Source organism: Numida meleagris, chromosome 9, assembly GCF_002078875.1.
Source record: "Numida meleagris isolate 19003 breed g44 Domestic line chromosome 9, NumMel1.0, whole genome shotgun sequence".
Taxonomy (NCBI): Eukaryota; Metazoa; Chordata; class Aves; order Galliformes; family Numididae; genus Numida; species Numida meleagris.
This window is the reverse complement of record NC_034417.1, coordinates 2,138,936-2,158,637: the sequence shown is the minus strand read 5'-3', so window position 1 is coordinate 2,158,637 and position 19,702 is coordinate 2,138,936. Positions and strand designations below refer to the sequence as shown.

Genomic DNA, 19,702 nt, shown 5'->3' with positions numbered 1-19,702 from the left:
CGCTACAGCCTAATGCAGAGGAGACGGCCCCTGTGCTGCCTCTGTCAGGAAGACTTCTTGTAGCACACTGGTCTGGGCCTTATGTTCTGCCTCTTTTTTCAGTCCAGAGTGGATGCAAGTCAGATGTGCCCCTCAGCTCTGGAGCTATAGTGTTTGTATTAGACTGCAGAGACTCATGGTTGCCCTGGAGAGCTCTCCTGCAGCTCATGGAGAGTTGAAATGGTGGCTGTTGCATTTCCTTTGATTCCTTTTTCCTTGTTTGCTGAAACTCCAAAGTTGCTCTTTATGAAAGGGGAACGTGACAGTTTGGCCAGCAAATAGCATCTGTGTGTCATGGGTTTTGTCTCAGCTCCTCTCTTATGCAAGCTGATGGGCTTGAGCAGGTTGGACAGTGACTGTCAGAAACAGCCTTTCAGCAATGCAATACCAGCCCTCCAACCCTAAGCCATCTGTCACGGTCAAATTAATGTAACCTCCTCTCTGCAGTCGGTGAGGGCTGGGAAAGTATAATAGCAGCCAGTGCTCGGTCCAGCAGGATCGTTCTGTTCACATGGCTTTCTTGCACACTTGGGCCTGTTCCGCTGGGTGCTCTGTAGCTGGCTCAATTCTTGGCTCAGGACAGAAATACTCCAAGTTAGTGCTCAGCAATCCAAATTCTCCTGTTGTTTCACCACGAGGCTCAGTTATGGCAGCCTCAGGGCTATATGGACTTAGCACAGGCATGGCTGGTGCTCATGTACTCTACAAACATCCAGTGCAGGGAGCATTTCTGCTGCTGGGTTTGGTGGCTGGTAGTGCTCAGTAAGTAATGTCCTGAGTGCCAGACGGGTGCTAGCAAAGCCTGTGTTGCTGATGGATGTGACTGGTATTGGGATGGACATGCAAGGCTTGATGCTGGAAGGGCAAATGGTTGTGCTTCGTGCTCTGACAACCCAGTTCTGAAGCAGCCAGTGCCAGATGCTATCATGGGAACCTGGCTGCAGCTCAGCTGCTTGAAAGCTGATAGGTTTCCTTGTAGCTTCTGAATGTAGTTGTATTTTCTGGCAGCTGGAGAAAATGACTTTGAAAAATAATAGCAGCTTTTAAGTCAAATTGGTGTCAACATTCACTCCAGGCTACTTGAAGCTAATCAGTTTAAGTTCCTACTTTGCAAATGGAATTCCTGTCTTGCTGCCCTCCCTCTCCTTAGCCCAGCTCTCATAACTGGTGGTTGTTTTTCACCGTCTCTTTCTAGTGTGTCTAGTCAGAGAGATGTTTGGTTGCAGAGATGTAGGTTTTGGTATGTTACTGAAGGTACCTGCGCAGTCTGTGCAAGCTTGGGCTTCGATTTTTTTCTTTTTCTTATAGGTTCTCTCTAGTTAGGAGCAGGGGAGATAAAAAGCAAAAAACTGATGAAGCTTTAGCACCTGCCTCAGGCACAGTTCAGCTGATGATAACCACCAGTCACTGCTCTCAGCAAGAGTCCTGATTCTACCCATCATGCTTGGGCTGAGACAGGTGGGTAGTGAGGATCCGTGGGGGAGCCATTACAGGCTATTCCAGGTGAACAGAAAAAGGAAAGAAGCAAAGCGGCTGCTGAATAGGGAGAATCAGGAGAGTAAGTGGTAGATGGGCTGATGAAATAATGCTGTCTTTAACCATGAATAAGTAACAGCATCACAGGAGGCATTCAGGGCAACAGTTTTGGAGAGTTAAAATGGAGGTTAAGGATTACGTTTAGGATTAGAAAAATCAGGATCCCTAAGGCATGCTTGGTGAATGCTAATGGCATAGGCAAAATCAGGTGTGTCAGGAGTAATGCTTAGTAATTAGATAGCACGATATAGATATGGATGTTACTCATTTTTTTCTGCTAACAACACCAGCACGTACATCTATTACATGAACACCTTACAGAAATACGTATTAGCCGATGAGATGTTACAGTATATGCAGGCTAACTTCTTGGAGTTATGGAAGTGTTAGAATTTGCTGTGCTGTGAAAAGGTTTCTTCTGGCATCTCTTTACAGCAACTCTGTAGTTCAGCTCCTGTATGACTGCAGCTTGCACACGAGGCTTTCTGGTCACACAGTGTGATTAGCTGTGAGTGCTGAGACTGTAGGCTTGACAGGAGCTCCTCCTGCCTTTCCTTGAATGTTCACGGAGAGTGCTGACTGTGTTAGTACGCAATACAGATGCTGGTGAATGAACAAAGTGGAAACGGAAGAATGAGCGAGTTTTCCTTTGTCATCCTTTTCAGAAAGCAGAGGAATGCGTTAGCAACCTCCAGAGGGAGTTTATCTTCTCAGCTGGTCTCTGAGCATGGTGAACTGCCATGTTGAATGATGCCTCGGGGAATCTCTTGACACGTGAACCAATCTTACTTGGTTCTGTCGTGATCCCACGTAGAACACTTGCTTCCTGTTTGGTTTTAAAGGATTGGGCTTACTTCATGCTAATTTTATATGAGGACGTCAAACATTGCAGAAGAGCTAGTGCAGTGAGCCAGAACAAACTCAGCTCTGGCTCTGCAGCTTGGGGCTGGAGTGATGAACCTCCCAGCTGGGTTCGAGACTGCTGAGCCGTGACTACTGAGCCACGTGTGTCATGTGGAGACCAAGTAACACAGTCATTCCTACTCTCTTCTACAGCCTTATCACCTCTGCTGCGTAAAGGCTGACTGAGTTGTTTTGTAAATCTCAGCAATAAAATGTGTCCACAGTCTTCTGTATAAAGGAAGAAAGAGATGAGGGCACAAAATGATTATGCTGGTGAAAGAAAGGAAGACTAGTGGAGTCTGAAAGAGATGTGGGCAGGTGAGCAATGGGTCTTGTGAAGCAGAACAAAATGCATTATTATTTTTAATGGAAATGCAAAAAAGGCTTTGTAGAAGCTCTGGGCAGAGGATGAGTGGAGAAAATGTTAATTGTATTTTGTAGAGTTGGTGGGAATGAAGTTGGCTTTGTTCCACTGCTCAGGCAAATGGGTACGGCAGCTGGAAAGGACTAGCTGGCAAGGGACGGTAGGAACCTCACCTGAGGATTGCACTTCACACCTGCCCGTTTGTGTTCCCATTTGTGCCACAGAAGCCTGTTGTGCTCTTCTGAAGCTCTGAGTTCCCTGCAGAGGGAAGATGTCTCAGCAGTTTTAGTGAGATGCTAATGCCAGGCTTCTTGCTGGCCCTCTGGCTTGAGTTCCAAACCTGACCAAACAATGTGTTTTCTCTGGCTCGCTCAGTCCCTAAGCAACCTTTCTGGCCTAGGTCATCCTCCATCTAGCATTCTTCCAGCATGCTTGGGGCTTTCTGCCTTTAGAAAACTTCTTGAATGTGAGGTTTGCAACAAATTAGTAGGATCCCTGCAAACCGTGAGCTGAAACATGAGTAACATTTTGCTGTGTGAGCCTTAGGGGAGGAGTAGCTGCATGGTGGTTTCACCATCAGACCCAGGTGCGAATGGAGGAGTTCACCTATGATGGTACAATGACTCTTTCTTCCAAATTGCAGGTAGCCAAAGCTCTGCTTACCTTCATGTTTGTTGGTGGGTTCAGGGAAATACCTCTTTGGTTCCGATGCCACCGTGAGGGAGCAAATGCCCTGAAACTTTCACGGACAAAGGTCCTCTCTCTTCCTTTCTTCTGAGTAGGGGGCTTAAAACTCAGTTGGCAAAGGTGACAGTAATCTAGCCAGGCTAGGTGACGGTGGTGTCATACAGGACGTTCCTGTAGTGCTCAGCAGTGCTTAAAAATGGTCCCTGCTTTCTATTCCAGAGGCTGATAGAGAATGTGACACAGATAAAATAAATTAGAAACAAAGTCAGTGTCCATGGGGAGAGCATTCCCAAGTAAAGCATTTGCTGAGAAAGAGCGTTTACTCTGCTTCGGGCAAAGTCAGAAGTAATTAAACATCTTAGTGAAGCACTCTGAGTGGGCACACTTCGTAAAAGAGGTTAATCTATCAGGCAGGAAGAATCTCAAACCTGAGAATAAACAGTTCCAAGAGAGCAAGCAGTGAAGGTCTGAGGCACTGAAGGTAGTTCTGTCGTCTTAGTGGCTTGAGGCAGGGGAGAAGTGGAACTGGTGGAGTGGATTCTTCCTGCCTAACCACAGCACTTCTATAAAGGTGTCAAGCATTTTCTGCCAAAACAGAGATAACTCAGCTTGTAGCTTGTCTGCCAGGTAGGCCCCTACGTACGAGTGGGCTGAGTGTGGGCCTTTGGCTAGGTGTGTTGTGGAAGGCTGAGGCACCAGGTAGGAAGTCCTTTGACCTTTTGAGTCAGAGCTCCTTCACTTTGATCTGTGATGATGGTACATGAAGGAGTGATAGCTGTTCCTTGACAGTGGTGCAGGCAGAAAGATACCACAGCTTGAAAATTGCTTGAATGTGTATGGGGAGAACTATCTTAATGTGCCCCTTTCAACGGGGAGAAAGGGACTGGGCTGGAGGTGTAGATGGTCGTTTAGAAGAGTGGCCTGGGCTGCCTGGAACGCTTTGATTGCCACATGGTGAACTGGAGTTTGTTCTGATACATTGCAGCAATGATCCGGGAGTAGCACAGGATGATTTTAACCCCTCCTGGATTTGCAGAGAAGAAAGCTCAAGCATGGTGTCTTTGAGGCAGTGATTTATTTGGATGATCAACAAGGAATGAGTAAAGGATTCATGGCTCACAAAAGCTGGAGACTGTCCAAAAAATACCAGACATCTGGGAAGATGGTGGTACGGTCAGGATTTAGCTGCCCCAGCCTGGATCTGTGCCCCAGATTGAACAGCAGTCTGGCTGGACAATGCCACAGAAAGGAACGGGAGGAAGGAGACCTTATCTATGGCCAGGGACAGAAGCAGAAATCCAGAGCTTGGCTGTGGGGTGTGAGCCTAGAAGTGCTCAGAGCTTTGACAGAAGGAGCAGAGGGCTGAGGGTAGAGACCTAGAGGATTAGAAGGAACACAGCCGGACTGAGCCTGTAATTCTGTGTGTCGGATCTGGGGTAAAATGAAGTGCTTAGGCACACTCCAGTTCCATTTCAAGAGCTAATGGCCAACTGTGAGAATGCGAGTTAGTGCAAATAAGGATTTGAAATAAAAATCTAACCTCGATTTGCTCTTGTGCTGCAGTTTTTCTTTGAGTTTACAGAGAAGGATGCATACCTTTCTCCTGTGTTTGTGAAGGCCTTTAGCTTTGGCAGTGAGGAGCTGGAAAGTGGGATTTTGAAGTGTGAATTTCATATAACAGCAAAAGACAGATTCCTCAGGGACAGGCAGAGCACCTCCCCAAGGCAGCATCTGAGGTCGGTAGTTGACGAAGTGGGTAATGTGGAGAGACTTAGATTATAATAATGGTCTGTGATAATGTTTAATAGAAGAACAGCGGTGAGGTTGTTGTTTCTAGGGGATTTAACTCCCCTGGATGCATGACCTTGCAGAGCGCAAGCTTTCCTAGTATGAAGTTATGCTGCATACAGAGATGCTGGGGACCTCTGGGTCGTTGCATAACTTCCCTGGGCACAGCTGCCTGCTGTGGCACAGGTGTAAGGTAGGACTATTTTCACCTGATGGGAAATAGGTAACAAATGGTGCATCCCAAGGAGCATCTGATTATTTGTGCCAAGTCCCTTTTTCCTGAGATATACCTGTGCCAGGATGGCTTGGATAGTCTCTCGGGCTATGTGCTCTGGTTCTGGCTCAGATAAATTTTCCTCATTTATGCCAGTTCACAGTATAGGTAGTGGGCATTCAGTATGAGCTCTCTCTGGCGTTTCAAGTGGCAGTCTGAACAGTGCCAGGGTCTTCGTGAGAGGTGTTCTGTGTGTCCTGGTGTGAAAATAGGAGCGTTTGCTTTTCACAAAAGGCTCTGGCTGTATCCTGAGGTGACAAGGAGCACGTTCGCTTCCCCTACAGCCCACCAACATTAAGCATTTACTCTGCAATAGCCAGTGCCCAAGGCCTGATTTCTATGCAGGGTCTGTAGGGAGGGAAGCGAGAACAAAAAGAAAAGGAGGTTTTAGGATTTGCTTTCGCAATGGCAGTTCGTTCTGATCCTTTGTGTGTGTGCTGGCAGAGTGCAGGAATGAAGGGGATGCCACTGCTCCATTCAGTGCTGTGGACGACTAATGGACCTTGACAACTGCAGCACAACATGCAAACTATTAAAAAGGGAGGACTGATTAAAGCCCCAGCCATCCCAGCATTCCCCTGGGCTCTTAACCCCGTGTTGGAGCTGAGCAGCCTAGCAATGCCTCCTCCCTGGCTGCACAATTAACATCTCTTGTCACTAATTGATTCCTGTGGTGCTCACAGGACAATTAGAATTTAAATTGCCTTTTACAAAGGTCATGAAAACATGATAAAAGACGAATCTATTAGGAAGGATCATTCAGGAGTCTCTCTCCTTTTCCACAACACTGGCTGCTGGTTATCACACAGACAAGAGTGAGGGGAGCTAGGAAAGTGCTTCAGGTCTTGGGTTCATTCCTTTCCTTGTGTAGTTCACGGCAGAGGCTCAGTTCTCTGTGACTTGTGAGTATTCTTGCACTGAAGGTGTCACTTGACTTATTTATTTCTTTTTTTAGCCGCTTCTTTTAGGAGTGTTTGTGTCTGTAAATGCTATCCCTTGCTTTTTCTTTAAATTTTGAAATAGCTATTTTTCCAGTTGACTCTTGAATTCACTGCAAGAGAATTCACAAGAGGGGAAGAAATCCCTTTGCAATGGAAGGTGAAGGGTTTGCCTTCACAGGGCAAAGCTGTCCTAGAACCAGCCCGTCTTCACACACAGAGAGGGAAATAGTTAAAGCCTGGTGTGACTCCTTGGAAAGCAAAGGCTGCAAGGGAAAGGGCAGCTGGAGCTCAGTGTGCAAAGGGTGCACGTGAAGGTCTGAGTACGTGGCTGAGAAGTGCTGTCACTCCAGCTTTCTCGAAAGTAGTCCCTGATAAAACAGTCCTAGAAGAGAATGCACAAATACAAGCAGGTGAAAACCTCACCTATAAACCTGTGCTAGCTGCTTTCCCTGTCTGCAGCCGATATTTCAAGGCATGGTATTGTTCCTTAAGAAACCTATAGAGCTCATGTCATGGCATCTGAGCTGGGGGAAAACCCTCGATACAGCTGCCCAGGACATCGTGGCTTGGCAAGCTGTTTGAGTTTGGCCACCAAAGCAGTACATGGTAGTTTGGAGTTAAATGAGTAGCTGGTATTTTGCTGACAAATGGGAATATCCAAAGTTGTTATGGTCACAGAAACCCTTCCCTCTGTCGCCCTCAGGCCTCAGCGGTGAGAAGAGATTTAGAGTCTCGCATGTCAAGTTTAAGGCAATATTTTGTATTTGCTGTAAACGCAGCTGAAATGGATCTTGGAAGGCGACCTAATTCACCTGCCCTCTCCAAGGCAGGATCAGCTCTACCTGTGCCTCTCCTTTGTTATCCAGGAAGCCGCTCACAAAGGCTCCTTTGCCACAGTGGAGACTGGGATGGGGCAGATTACCCCCTGCAGGATTTAGGGCATCTTGTTCTGACGCACCCACTCCTGCCTCAGAGATAGCATTCAAGATTCTAGGCTCTCAGTTCTGGAAGCAGTGAAAATCAGGGTTAAGTCCTGCAGTCTTTCTTTAAGTCCTGCTTTCTCTTCTGATTTTCTTATCCTGCCTGTGTGGGTTGTCAGGGAAGACAAACTCTGAGAGACACCACTGTGATCCAGAACCAGCTTTGTGCAGCTGCAGGAATAGTTCATGCTGAGAGAGAGAGAAGCCAGCCAGAATGTCCCACTGCCCATCCCATCCTATCCCAGTGGCATCCCCATTATAAAACACACTGGCTGGCTATTTGAGAAACTCATGTCCTTTCCAAGTCCTGCCTTTGACTTCTTGCTATTCTGGTTATTGAAATTGATTTTGCACTCTAGGCACGGGATTTTCCATTGCCAAGTTTTGTGTCGAAGATAATAGAAATTATGTTTCCACTCGCACATAAATCTCAGGGATGTTTGTGGTTAGATGACTGGACAATAAGTGCAGGTGAAATTGCTCCTGTGATTGTTTCAGTAAAAATATAATATTGTTGTAAGGTTTTATAAAGTGTGTTTAACTGGTTTACACATATTTCTAACGGTTGCCGGATAGGTCGTCATTATTATTATTTTTTAAAAGAATAAATACAAACCTCTAAGCAAGGCATCTCGTTTCTCTCCCTGACAGTGTGGTAGATCAGCTGGTTTTGGAAGCAGTCCAAAGAGTTGAGCGGTGAGACCACCCGGCAGCGGTGCGGTACCCTCTGCTGTGCTCACGCTGCACGCTTGTGCTCAGGTTCACCGAGGTTCTCTCTGCTATTGCGAGCCTCCCCATGTGGGGCGAGCACCAGGCTTTGAACTGCCTGTGGGATGGCCTTGTCTCCGCTAAACCTTTCTATCACGAGTCAGTGCGCACAGGACCCGGCTTTGAGAAGACTGCGGAAGAATAAGCAAAGGTGAATCTTTTGAGATCTAAGGGCAAAACAGCCTGAGAAGGCTTCTTCAGCTCCCAGGGGCCGAGGGAGATGATAGCGGTAGTGTCAGGCCCACGGGGATCAGTTGCTGGATTGTGGCCCGAAGGCACTGCAGCCTTTAGGGTCTCCGTGTCTTAACCTGGCAGCTTTATCTGCTCCCAGGAGGAGGAAGGGCTTGCTGTTCCTTTTCAGAGCAAGTAAGATAATCTCTCATGCTCTAAAGGATAAAGGAGCAGGGAGGGAGGACAGTGCAGTGGTGGGGGGGCTGGAGCCTACGTCCACCTCAGCTACAGGCTGCTCTGGCTAGATGCGAATGCGCTGCGCTCTGCAGTCTTCACCTGGGCAGCATTCCCATGATCTGAAGGCCTTGATTAGCTTCCTGAACAGCTCTGTGTAGTGCGGCCAGCTGGCTGCCACCCAGCCCTCTGCCATCTGCTACCCCGCGCCGCTGCTGCGTCTGGGCCCTGGGTGCCAAGATGCTGCCGGAGCGCCTTCCTGAGGGAAGCCCAGGCCCTGAGAAGTCAGGTGTTCTTCAGACAGTATTCTTCACATAGTAATGTGCCAGCCTGAAACAGCCAGGGCGTGCTGTGTGGTGATTAGAGCACCACAACAAGGAGAATGTATGCAAGGCGGCAGTTTTTATGCGGCCTCCTACCTGCCCTGACTCTCTTTTCTTTTATGCTTCGCACGTCTCGTGTCCTCAGCTCAAGGAATATCATTACTGCGTGGCAGGCAGTGTGCAGAATGGTGAAACCTCAGCCTGAGTTGGTGTTTTAGGTACTGTTGAACACTTACATCGTTTCTCTCCCCGAGCTAGCCTTCCTCTGGCTGGGAGAGAGGTGCTCTGCTTACATCCTCCTTACCTTGCAGGGGCTTGGGGAGCTCAGCCAGCAAAAACTTGTAAATTGCTTGGAGATCATTAGAGGAAAAGTGCTGTAGAAGAGCAAAGTATTATTTATTAATGTGCCTCTGTCTTACAGTACCATAAATATCAAGGTTTTAATTGCTCAGACTTGTAATCTGAGTAACTTCCTTGGTAAATAATTTCTTGGAGGAGTTGCTGCACAAAGCAGCGCAGGAGAGGTGCTCAAAAGCCAGGTTTGTTTGGTGGGAGACACAGCACCACTTCCAGCTTTTCTTTGGCTGCTTTAATCCCTCCTGGCTCACTCCTATCCTCTGCATCTGAACTTGTTTTGACTCCGTCCTTGTTTAAAATCCCGCTTCTGTTTGCGAGAGGAGAGTGAGAATCTGTATTAAAGTGCTGAACAGAGATGCTGCGTTACAAGGGTCTCTGGTTCACTTCACCAGCAACGTGCCTCTACTTCTGAACTCTAGCCGTGCCTGAGAATCACATCATAGCCACTTTGGGGCATGACACACACAGTGCAGCAGAAGGGCACAGGAGGTGCCTGCACAGGAGGAGTTTGACAGGTCAAGATGCAGTTAAATATCTCCGTGCTTGTTGAAATTGCCGAGGTCAGGGTTTTTCTCTGCATACGAGAGCGGTTTAAAGATGGGTGGCATTAGAGACATATCAGCTGCCATTATGGCCATCCTACCTGGAACTGTGCCGAAATCTTTCAGATACTTATCTCTGAGCTTGTGAGAAGGAGGCAGGGCTGGTGTTGTGACAGGCTGAAGCCTTCTGTGTGCCTGATCTGCAAAGGATAATGTTAACTGCTGTGCCTGGTGGCATCATGTCAAGTGATGCTCTGAGAGCAGCATTAAATGCTGTGGTGTGTGGACTAGAAAGTGAGCCTTTTGTGCAGTATCTCTAATATACAACGGAATTCCTTCACTCTTTCTCACTGCCTATTTTTTTGTTTTAATTGCCTCAAACATGGCAAGGCTCAGCCTGCTCCTGTTTTCCCAGGTGGATGGGCAGCCAGCTGCTTGCTCGTGCGTTTCTAAGCTCTGGGATAGGCTGTTCTAATACATTGTTCAGAGGCCTCTGAGATTACCCCATTTCATACAAAATGCAGCAGAAGCAGCGCCAATTGTCTGTGTTGTTTTTACTCTTCCCTAGCTTTGGCAGATCAGCACCAGCTTTAAAATGCTCTCGTTGCCTGTCAGTGAAATATAGAGCTGATCTGAAGACTCCTTCTGAGGTGTGAATAGCACAGCTCCCTCTCCCCTCCATGCTCCTTGGTTCTTACTCTGCTACTTCCCAAGCTTGCTGCAGGATTTTTGTTTCCAACACAACTATGTTGGAACCCAAGGGGATAAAACTCCATCTCCATCTGCATCACAAGCAAACCTTCAGGTAGGGTGATGAGCATGTGTTCAGACAGTACTCAAGATGTGGCAATCAGACAATTTCTCTGTGGTCGCTGTAACAACATGGAAAAGGAGAGAATATCCAATGTTGTTGTGACCTTCACACTGGGACTTTGAGTCCACCACTGAAATCCCTAATCTCTGTGGGTTGGGCTTTTAGTTGGCAGCAGGACTTAAAGCTGCATCTGACATCTCTCAGTTGTAACCATCCACTTTTTTTGCTGCCTCAGACCATCTCACTTCCCATTTAATTATCAGCATTCCCCAAGGGACTCAATTACGCCACCTGAGACAGAAGAAGGACAACAAATAGTCCACGCTTCAAAGAAGAGAAATGGAGTGTCAAGTCCTGATTTAAGCACGGTGGCAACCTGGCCCTTGTGAGGTAGCGTGGACACTTTCGAGAGAGGAGGCTACTAACATCTGCTGCTGCTAAGCCAAGTGTGACATCCAGAGGCTCCTTAAGTAAATGTGAATACATCTGCATATGCTGAGGGGCTTCAAATGTGAACCAGGGGAAGATCTCCAGTGATGATCGCCCATTACGTGGGCAATATCAATCAGAGCAAGTCCTGGTCCCTCTAACTATGCCAACGATCTTCAGTGTCAGTGACTCATGCACCTTCTATTTTGTTTCAGATGTGGCTGATATTGAAAAGATGCATTTTAAGCATGTATAGAGCTTTAAAGAGCTGTGCTTATGCTTACAGAGAGGGGAACCACAGCACAAAGCTGTAGATGAAATGACATCTAAATGAAGAAGGAAGGAAACAGCACATTTCATGACACTGTGTAGGCTTGAAGTATTTTGAAGCCTGGTGAAACTATTTGCAAAGGGAAATGTGTTTTCCTCATGCATGCTGGCTGAGATTTACAAAAATTCTTGCAGTGTGACCACAAGCTGGAGGTGGGGAGATGTTGGTGGACTGTGTAGGCACAACAACAACCGTAGTGCTGCTGAGTTCAGTGGGCAAGTTTTGGTGTTCCCTGTAGCAGAAGGGTTACAGAGGAAGTCTGTTCACAAGGATGCCTTCAGGAGCGTATCTGTAAGGGTAAAACAATGGCTGATCCAGGCCTGGGTTTTACTGGGGATGTGCTTCAAATCCAAGAGTTGGCTCTAAAAAATGCTGTAATAAATGCAGAACTATTTAGTTATACAAAGCAGACTCGCTGTGGAGAGGCTGAGGTTGTTGTCTTAAGTTTCTTATATACAAATATTATAGCCACCTGAATTCAAGAGTGACTTCCAGCTTCTTCTAAGAGCCAATGCACTTAAGTGCTCTTAGCAGTGTCCTGCTCTTTAGCTCTGTCTTGCTAACAGCAATGCATTCTTTTCAAACAACAAAGTGGGAACGCATCTGGATTTCTGTTGCTCCTTTATAGCCCCTTAGTCTTGATATTACACTTGAGGTATCCTTTATCCACGAAAATATCACTGGCTGACATTGCTGTCTCAAATTAACAATGTTGAGGGGTGCCAGAGAAGATCAGAGTCCCACTAAGCAGGGCAGTATGTAAGCACCCAGCACAAGGTGGTACTTGCCATTCTAGGGTAACTAACAGCTATCATTATTTTTCTATTAGGCTTCTGCCCGTTTAAGAGTTTGACAAAATCAAAGAGGTGCTTGGGCGAATGCTCTGTCTTTGACCTGTTGCCTCCTGACACTATCAAATTAGCATCATCTCTGAATCTAATCTATTAATTAAGTGAACACTGATTAGTCCTGTAATTCTGTCTCAGTTTAGGATCCCTGGCCACAGGAGATACTGCACGTGGTGGTTCCTGGTCTTGTGGTTGAGCCCAGTGCCAAACAAATGGGAATGGAGGTTGGTTCTGCTATGCGCTGTGGCTCTGCTCATACAAGACTTGCTCAAGTCACAGAGGCTTTGCCTATTAGGAGATCTGGTGCAGACCAGTCAGTGGTGATAGCATCCTGCCCCACGCAGACTGCTCTCAGCAGGCCTGTGGGCTCAGAAATGTCTACATGATCAAGCAGTGGTCATTGAAGGCTCCTTCTTACTTGACTTCTTGTCCCTGCCCCTCGGCTGGGTGGTAACTTTTCCCTTCTGTGAGTGGACTTGGAGATTTTTAAGGTAGTTGGTTGAACCATGTGAAGACTGCCAGGCGTGCTCACATGCCCATCTCTGTTCATGGTAGGTGCAGAGAAGCCAAGAGGCAGTAATTTCCTGAGTTCTTGGTAATGATATTGGCACCCATCTGTACGTTGTTACACTTGGCTATCGCTGCTGCTGGCAAAGCGGTCCTGGCCAGAAGGAGGGCAGAAGATCTGTGGGCAGGCCCAGGAGCCTGCTGGTAGAAGTGTGCTGTCTGGGCTGAGGAGTCTCCCTGCACTCAGGTGGTGGGCGAACTCAGCTCCAGCCCCTTGAGCCTGGTTCCAGGGGAGACTCCCAGCCAGCTCAGTGCTGCAAGCGTGCACATACTTATTACTGAAATTAATTGCTCTATTGCCAAAGAACAGATGGAATAAGGCATGAGGGAGAAAGAGGAGGGATTATGTGTAGATTTGGTTCAGGTTTGCATACTGGTTCTATCAGCTTGAAAAGCTCTGCAAGCCTGTGGGGCTGCTGTCTGTTTAGCTGAATGCATGCTGTGGTGGAAGGTGGCAGTGAAGTGGTTAAGGTGCATTGGCTGGGCTGCTTTGGAAATCCAGTGTAGGAGTAACGGGGACCCTTAAAACTGGGACTAATCGTAGTGGTAGGCCTATGTGGACAAAGTCAGTGGGGAGACTTTAATTTCACCCGTGCTCAGGAATGGAAAAGAAATGAAAGCTGGCACATGATTCTGTTTCCACTTATGAAGCACCCATCTGCCTTTTTAAAATTCAATTTATGGGAATGGTGAGTAAGGCTGGGCCAGTTCGTAGCTATTAGATCCATGCCATTAACATCCCAGCCGCTTCATTTTATCAATAGCCTGCACTGAGCGAGGAACATCTCTCATGCAGGATTGGCAGAAATTGATATTAATAAGAGGATCTAATATTCTTAAATTTGTATTCCTTTCCAAGACTCGCAGCGACCCCAAAGGGCAGGAGAAATAATAAGTAAAGGCCTAATTCATTATTTATAACCAGGCAACCCGGGGAAGTAACTCGGGGAGATTACCTGGATAATCCAGCATTAGCATCTTGTTTCAGAGATCTTTATTAGGACTCAGGAGGGGCTCCTGGGAGAGCGGAGGCAGTACAGTAAATTCATATGCTAGCCTTTGACCCTGTCTAGTGCCCTGGCCTTATAATTTACTTTGGGATGCGTGTGACTCTTAACAGCAAGATAAACACAGTTGGCTGAAGAGAGAGCGAAGGAAGCTGGAGAGGCAGTACCGTCTTAAGGGACTCAGAATGGATTTCAGAGTAGTTAGGAACGCTGCCTTGGGTATAATCGCGTACCACGGTGTCCAGCTGCTGTCTCCTCTCTTTCCCTGTTTATGGGGCTGAATGCATTTGCGAAGACACTGCTCAGTCTTTTAGACTCGTTTTATCAGAATGGAAATAATAATAGCACCTCCCAGAGATGGGGCTCCTGAGGTTAATGTTTGTGTGATGCTCCGCGATGAAACCACATTAGGTCTTGTAGTACACTCCTACATCTTTCTCCATGCAGGGACAATCCAGGCCTTTTGAGAAGCTGTTGCTTTATTGTCCTGCCCACTGCTTGCTTTTTTGGATGGCGTGTGGATGGTGTTGCAGAAGGAGGGAAGGTAGGGGGATGTTTCATCACCAGCTGCTGAGCCTCACGTTGAGATATGTTGTCCTCATTAGTTTTTGATTGCTTGAAGAGGTTTTGAACGGTCTCAAGTTGCAAGAATGAAACTAGCCAAAAGGTCAAAACTGAGGTTTTGCAGGAAGATATACCAGAGTACTGTGGGACAGAGGCAGAGATGCTCTGTCTGAGATTCCCAGCTCAGTTTTGCAGACGTGAAATGTTTGAATAAGTTATAGTGAAAGAAATTCATGCATATTTAGTCTGGGTATTGCCTTCAACTCATTCTGCTTTGCCGAGCAGTCCTTGATTGCATAATGGAGCTTGCTTGTACATGTTAATGGCAAGGAGGTGGGCGATACGCTTCGTGGAAAATTCACGGGGACTCCCCTCTGGATGGCTTTTTGGCTATGACTGTTATTCATCCTAAATCTTTGCAAAGACAAGTGGCCCGGGGTTGGTTCAGGTACACGGGCAGGCAGTTCAAACGGGATCAGAGCAGGCTGTCAACGGTTAATAGAGCAGCAGTGCGACTACTTTGCATTTATATTGTGCCTTCCCTCTGAGAATCTTGGCATTTCCAAATATTAACTGATACCCACTAGGCACTTGCCAGATAGGTACAGTCAATAATCAGCCCATTTCAGATGAGGAAGGCTGGGGCGGGGCGGTTTAACGGTTCCATAACAGCTCGGTGGCAGTGCTGGCAACGAAGCCTCCAGGTGCCACTCCCTGGTTCTCATACGCCCTTCTCTGTTCCTTCTTCATCTGGATGGATTCAGCCATCCCTAATACAAAGCAGATCAGAACAGCTGCCGGGTCTGCATACACGAATCTCCTTTAAACAATAGCTGTCGGTGGGCCTTTCCGTGGAATTATACGTGCAGAGGAGAGAGTGCTACCATCTGGGATCTCATCTCAGCGCTTCTGGAGATATGCGGTACAGGATGCTTCCAATTATAAACGAGCTAGAGGCCTGCAGCCTAACAAAAGCAGGTGGAACCCGATCAGCAGCAATGAACGGTTTAAGAAAGGAGAGTTTGCAGGATTATTAACTCCCCTGCAATATTCTGCCTTCCAAAAGGGAAAATAATAATGTCCATAACTGAAATAATTAACGGAAAAACAATTTGCAACACTTAATTAAATGGAAAAGAATATGCTAATGCAAAGTTAAGGCTGCACGAAGGCTTCTGCTCCAGTGCACGCTAAGTATGCGATTTTAACTTTGTTAAATCAAAGCCAAGTTTCTTCCAATTTAGGAAAGCACAGACTCCTCATTGAGAGCCCATGTGCCAAGTTTCAAGCACCAGCCATGCTTTCTGGCTAGAGGATTTTTTGTTTATTCCCCCCTTCCCCCCCTGCCCCAAAATATGTTTTCCATCATCTGAAACTCACGAGCAGCTGAAGTGATGTTTTTGAGATGATTCAAAACACTCTTGAGCACAGGGAAAGCATTAGCTTGGGAGGCAGTTTTTCAAAAGTGTCTTGCAATGGGCTGGGAAGGAGAAGTGTGTCCCAGCCATGCCTGCTGGGGGTGCTGGCAGCTCCTCACGCGCTAAGCTGATCGTCGTGTGCATTGTATTACTGCTACACGTTGTGCCTGGAAACTGTGGGCGCTACGCTGCTGCCAGAGCAGCACTGTGATTCCAGATATACCTGCACCACTTGGTGCCTGAATTGCTAGGTGCTGATATTGCTCTGCACCAGCTCTGTGCTGCTACCTTTGGCCCAGCTGGCCCATGTGCTGTGGCAGCATTGTCACTGCAGCTAGGGCTGGTGTCCAAGAAGAACTCAGCCCTTCTCCTGAAGGGCTTACATGTGTGCTAGAAGGTAGGGCATGGAGCCTATGACCTTTCCTGGGGCCCTCCAAATGCTGCGTGGTCTGTGTGCTGGCTCTCTGCTTGGAAGTACCGAGGCGTGCAGGGGCCAGCTTTGTGATAGTGGAGGGCAAATGAGGCAGGCAGGTGTGGGGATGTCCTGTGACACGTCCATAGGTCTATACATGATTCCTAAAGTGAGGGAGAACTTAATTTTAAAGGTAGTACTGAGGTCATGCATGAAAAGAGTGGGAAGAGGTGCTGCTTGCCACTCTAGCTGAAGTTAACAATCTCCACAAGCTGACAGAAGGAAAAGGCAGGAGAACTTTTTAGAGCTGCTTGTGGTATCTTCTCGTCTGGGCTTCCTTTCCCACCAAGTCAGGCACATTTCTGAGCAGTGAGTTGGCTGTGTGCGTGTTTTTGATACTGACCTACAAATGTCACTTAGTGACACAGAAAATGTCCTAATGATCCTTGTTGGGCAGGGAGCATCTTTCGAGGACTCGCTTGCCTTGGGATAAAAACTCAGTGGGGTTTAGATTTGCTTGCTCAGCGGTGAGGAGATCCCACTCAGCACAGGAGCATTTCTACACAAACAGATCTCTGTTGCCAAAGCGTGCCCTGTTCTGGGTTAATCATATTCGAAGCTGGATATACCTCCTTATGTTTGCAGTGGGTGCAGTGCACTGGAGCTGACAGCTCACATGATAGCAACAACATTTTCCTGGAGAATGCTATTCAGTACAGCCCAGGAAACCATGCTCTGGACACATCACTCTTTGCTTTGGGAGATGGTTCAGGCCTTTAAACTGGTTCCTTGCAGATCTGTCGGTAGTCGCAGCAGCATTCCTTACATCTGCTACCCTTTAATGCCTGGAATTAGCTGCTGAACAATGAGGTTTGGGGTTAGGATGTGGGAATACAGGTGTTTGGTTAGGGAGGGCTGAAGAGATGGTGTGAGTGGAGGGCTGGGCATCTTCCAGAATAGACACAAACTGCTCCTCTGCTGTTCCCAGCACCCCTACTGACTTCAGTAGGTGGGGACTGTGGGAGAGAAATGGCACCAGTGTGGGAAGAGGAGTGTGAGGTTCTCATGGAGCTCTGTGCATACTTCTTAGGAGACGGTTGGGAGAGAAATCCCTGCTGTGGTCCTAGATGCAGAGATATTCAAGGGGGAGGAGAACACATGAGAATGTGAGGGATTTTTTTGTGTGTGTTTGTTTGTTTTTAACAGCTCATTTGAGTCAATGTGACCCAAAACAGAAGGCTCTGGCTCTAACACAAAATGGCTTATTCCCCTGCTGCCAAAATGCATCCTTTTGCTGATGCTATCTACTGCTTCATGGCTCTTTTAAAGGCTGAAATGATAGAGAATTCTCTCCCACTGTATATGATTGCTAGGATGGCAGGCTGTTTGGTAGGCCTAAGCACCATAAGCACAGGTGCTTAGGTAAATATTGCCTCTTCCTTGTCTCAATCAATACCCATGCTGATCGCTTTGTAAATTGGTGTGCCTTGATGAGAGAAGAGGGTGCAGTTAGCTATTTTGCAGTCATTCTGGAATATCATTGTTTTTCTGATTGTTTTGTTTTTATGGGACTCTGGCCCGTATTCTGCTAATAACCCTGAAATTTTAAATAGTTAAATATAGTTGGCCAAATTCTTCCCTTGGAGATACCCATGTAGTTCCCATGGCATCGCCAAGAAACAAGAACACATTTCTGAGGACAAGCTTAAGCCCGACAGAGCCATTTCACTCCAGGCATAACACTGTTCAAAGTCAATGGAAGCATGATGTGAGCACATTGTCTTTATATTTTTACAAGTGCTTTTCTATATTCCTTTATTTCCAGGCTAGAATCCAAAAATGCAAATGCCGACCAGAAAACTGCTGTTTTCTTCTTAACCCTTGTTATCTGCGAGCTGTGGGTGCTTGGGGAGTAAAGCCTGGTGACAGCTGGTTGTCACACTGGCAAGATGGCATTGTGTTCAGGACAGAGCAAGCTGAAGAAAGCAAAAGGTAGGAAAACTGGCTTGGATTTTTAGAGATGTTAGAGTTGCCTTAATGTGCTCCTCCTGAAGTTGGCTTATATGCTTGATTTCTGCAGCAGCAGAATGAAGCCAGAGTGGAGTGTCATGGCAGAATCTCTCTGCTCTGCAAAGGAGCCATGTTTCTGAGCAGTTAAAACCAGTTTCCTCCTAGGTTAGCTGTCAGAGTTAAGCTGTAAGTACTGGTATCCCCGTTTGCTTGGCTTAAAACAAAAAGTACCTGCTTTTCACAATGTTTAACACATGATTAGCAAGATTGGGCTGACTTAAATAAGAAGTTCTGCAAGGAGAGACACAGACTAGTGCTCGTCTGACCCAGTTAGCTTGGGAGGTAGCTAGGCTGGGTCACAGTGACCGAGCTGACAGCTTCCAGCCTCCAAATTCTGCCTGCATTGCTGAGTTCTCACTGGTCTCTCTTGCCTGGGTGTACTCAGGGCTTTTTGCATAGTTCTTTGTGCTGAGATGTTGTAAGAGCTTTTTGTGGCCACTCGTAGGACAATTTTTGTGTCTCTTAGGGGAACTATAAAAAGGCTTTGGAAGGCTACCAGAATGGGAGCGACCAGGATGGGAGCGATTTGGACTGCTGAGAGGAAGCAAGGTATGGCATCTAAGCTTTACTCACACCCACGATAAAAATATGGGCTGAGAGCTGTCTGTGTAGACGATAGGGGCATTTTATGCCAACTCCCAGGTCAGGCAGAATCCTGCGTGCATGCATTCTTTAATTTTTTTTTTTACTCCACTGAGGTATATTGGGAGCTATCTTGGGAAATTATTCTGGTGCCTGTGTGGTTCTGCTGTAAGAGCTGTGTAAGATGAGCGAGCCCAAGATAAGTTGGTGCACTTGGGTATGTACGAAGTGTCTGGGCATGTGCAGCAAGTCCTATTCTTGGCCATTAAAAAGTACTCTTGGCATATTCAGCTGTCTCCCCAGCTACTGGCAAGGTGACAGGAAAATTGGTCAGGCAGATTTCCAACTGGCTTGGTGGCAACGTTTATTTAAGACTAATATTCCCTGTCAGGTTTATGTAGAAGCTAGAAATATCTACTTCCTGGGCTCTCCTCATCCGCTTCTCACTGTTTTGCTGCCTATCTCTCACTGTCCTATTTTCTGTGCATTTAAGGCAGCCTTTGGCTAGGGTGAGTGTAAGCTGTGGTTCCAGAAGGCACGTGAAAGCACCTTACTGGGCATTCAGTGTTCAGACTGGTTCACATAGCACATGCTGTGCCTCGGGGTGTCCCAGTCCCACTGGGCTCAGAGACTGCCCATACTTGGATGCCAACAAGGAAGAAATACGAAGCTGAAGTTCTGTAGTTCAGCTTTTGAAGGCGCAGCTCTGCAATAGCAAAATTCTGCTTTACAGAGCCTTGTGGCCGTGTAGGT

The 19,702-nt window shown here is 47.0% G+C and overlaps 1 long non-coding RNA gene across 14 annotated transcripts in view; it reads left to right on the top strand.

Moving 5' to 3' along the window:
• Window positions 1-19,702, top strand: part of LOC110403976 — a 120,541-nt gene that overhangs the window by 17,434 nt on the left and 83,405 nt on the right. For 13 of the 14 annotated variants that reach the window (XR_002441984.1, XR_002441983.1, XR_002441985.1 and 10 more), the window contains 3 exons: window positions 18,123-18,289; window positions 18,378-18,493; window positions 18,834-18,916. This is a non-coding gene — a long non-coding RNA (uncharacterized LOC110403976). The remainder of the gene's footprint in view (window positions 1-18,122; window positions 18,290-18,377; window positions 18,494-18,833; window positions 18,917-19,702) is intronic. The other variant, XR_002441981.1, reaches the window with a different exon arrangement.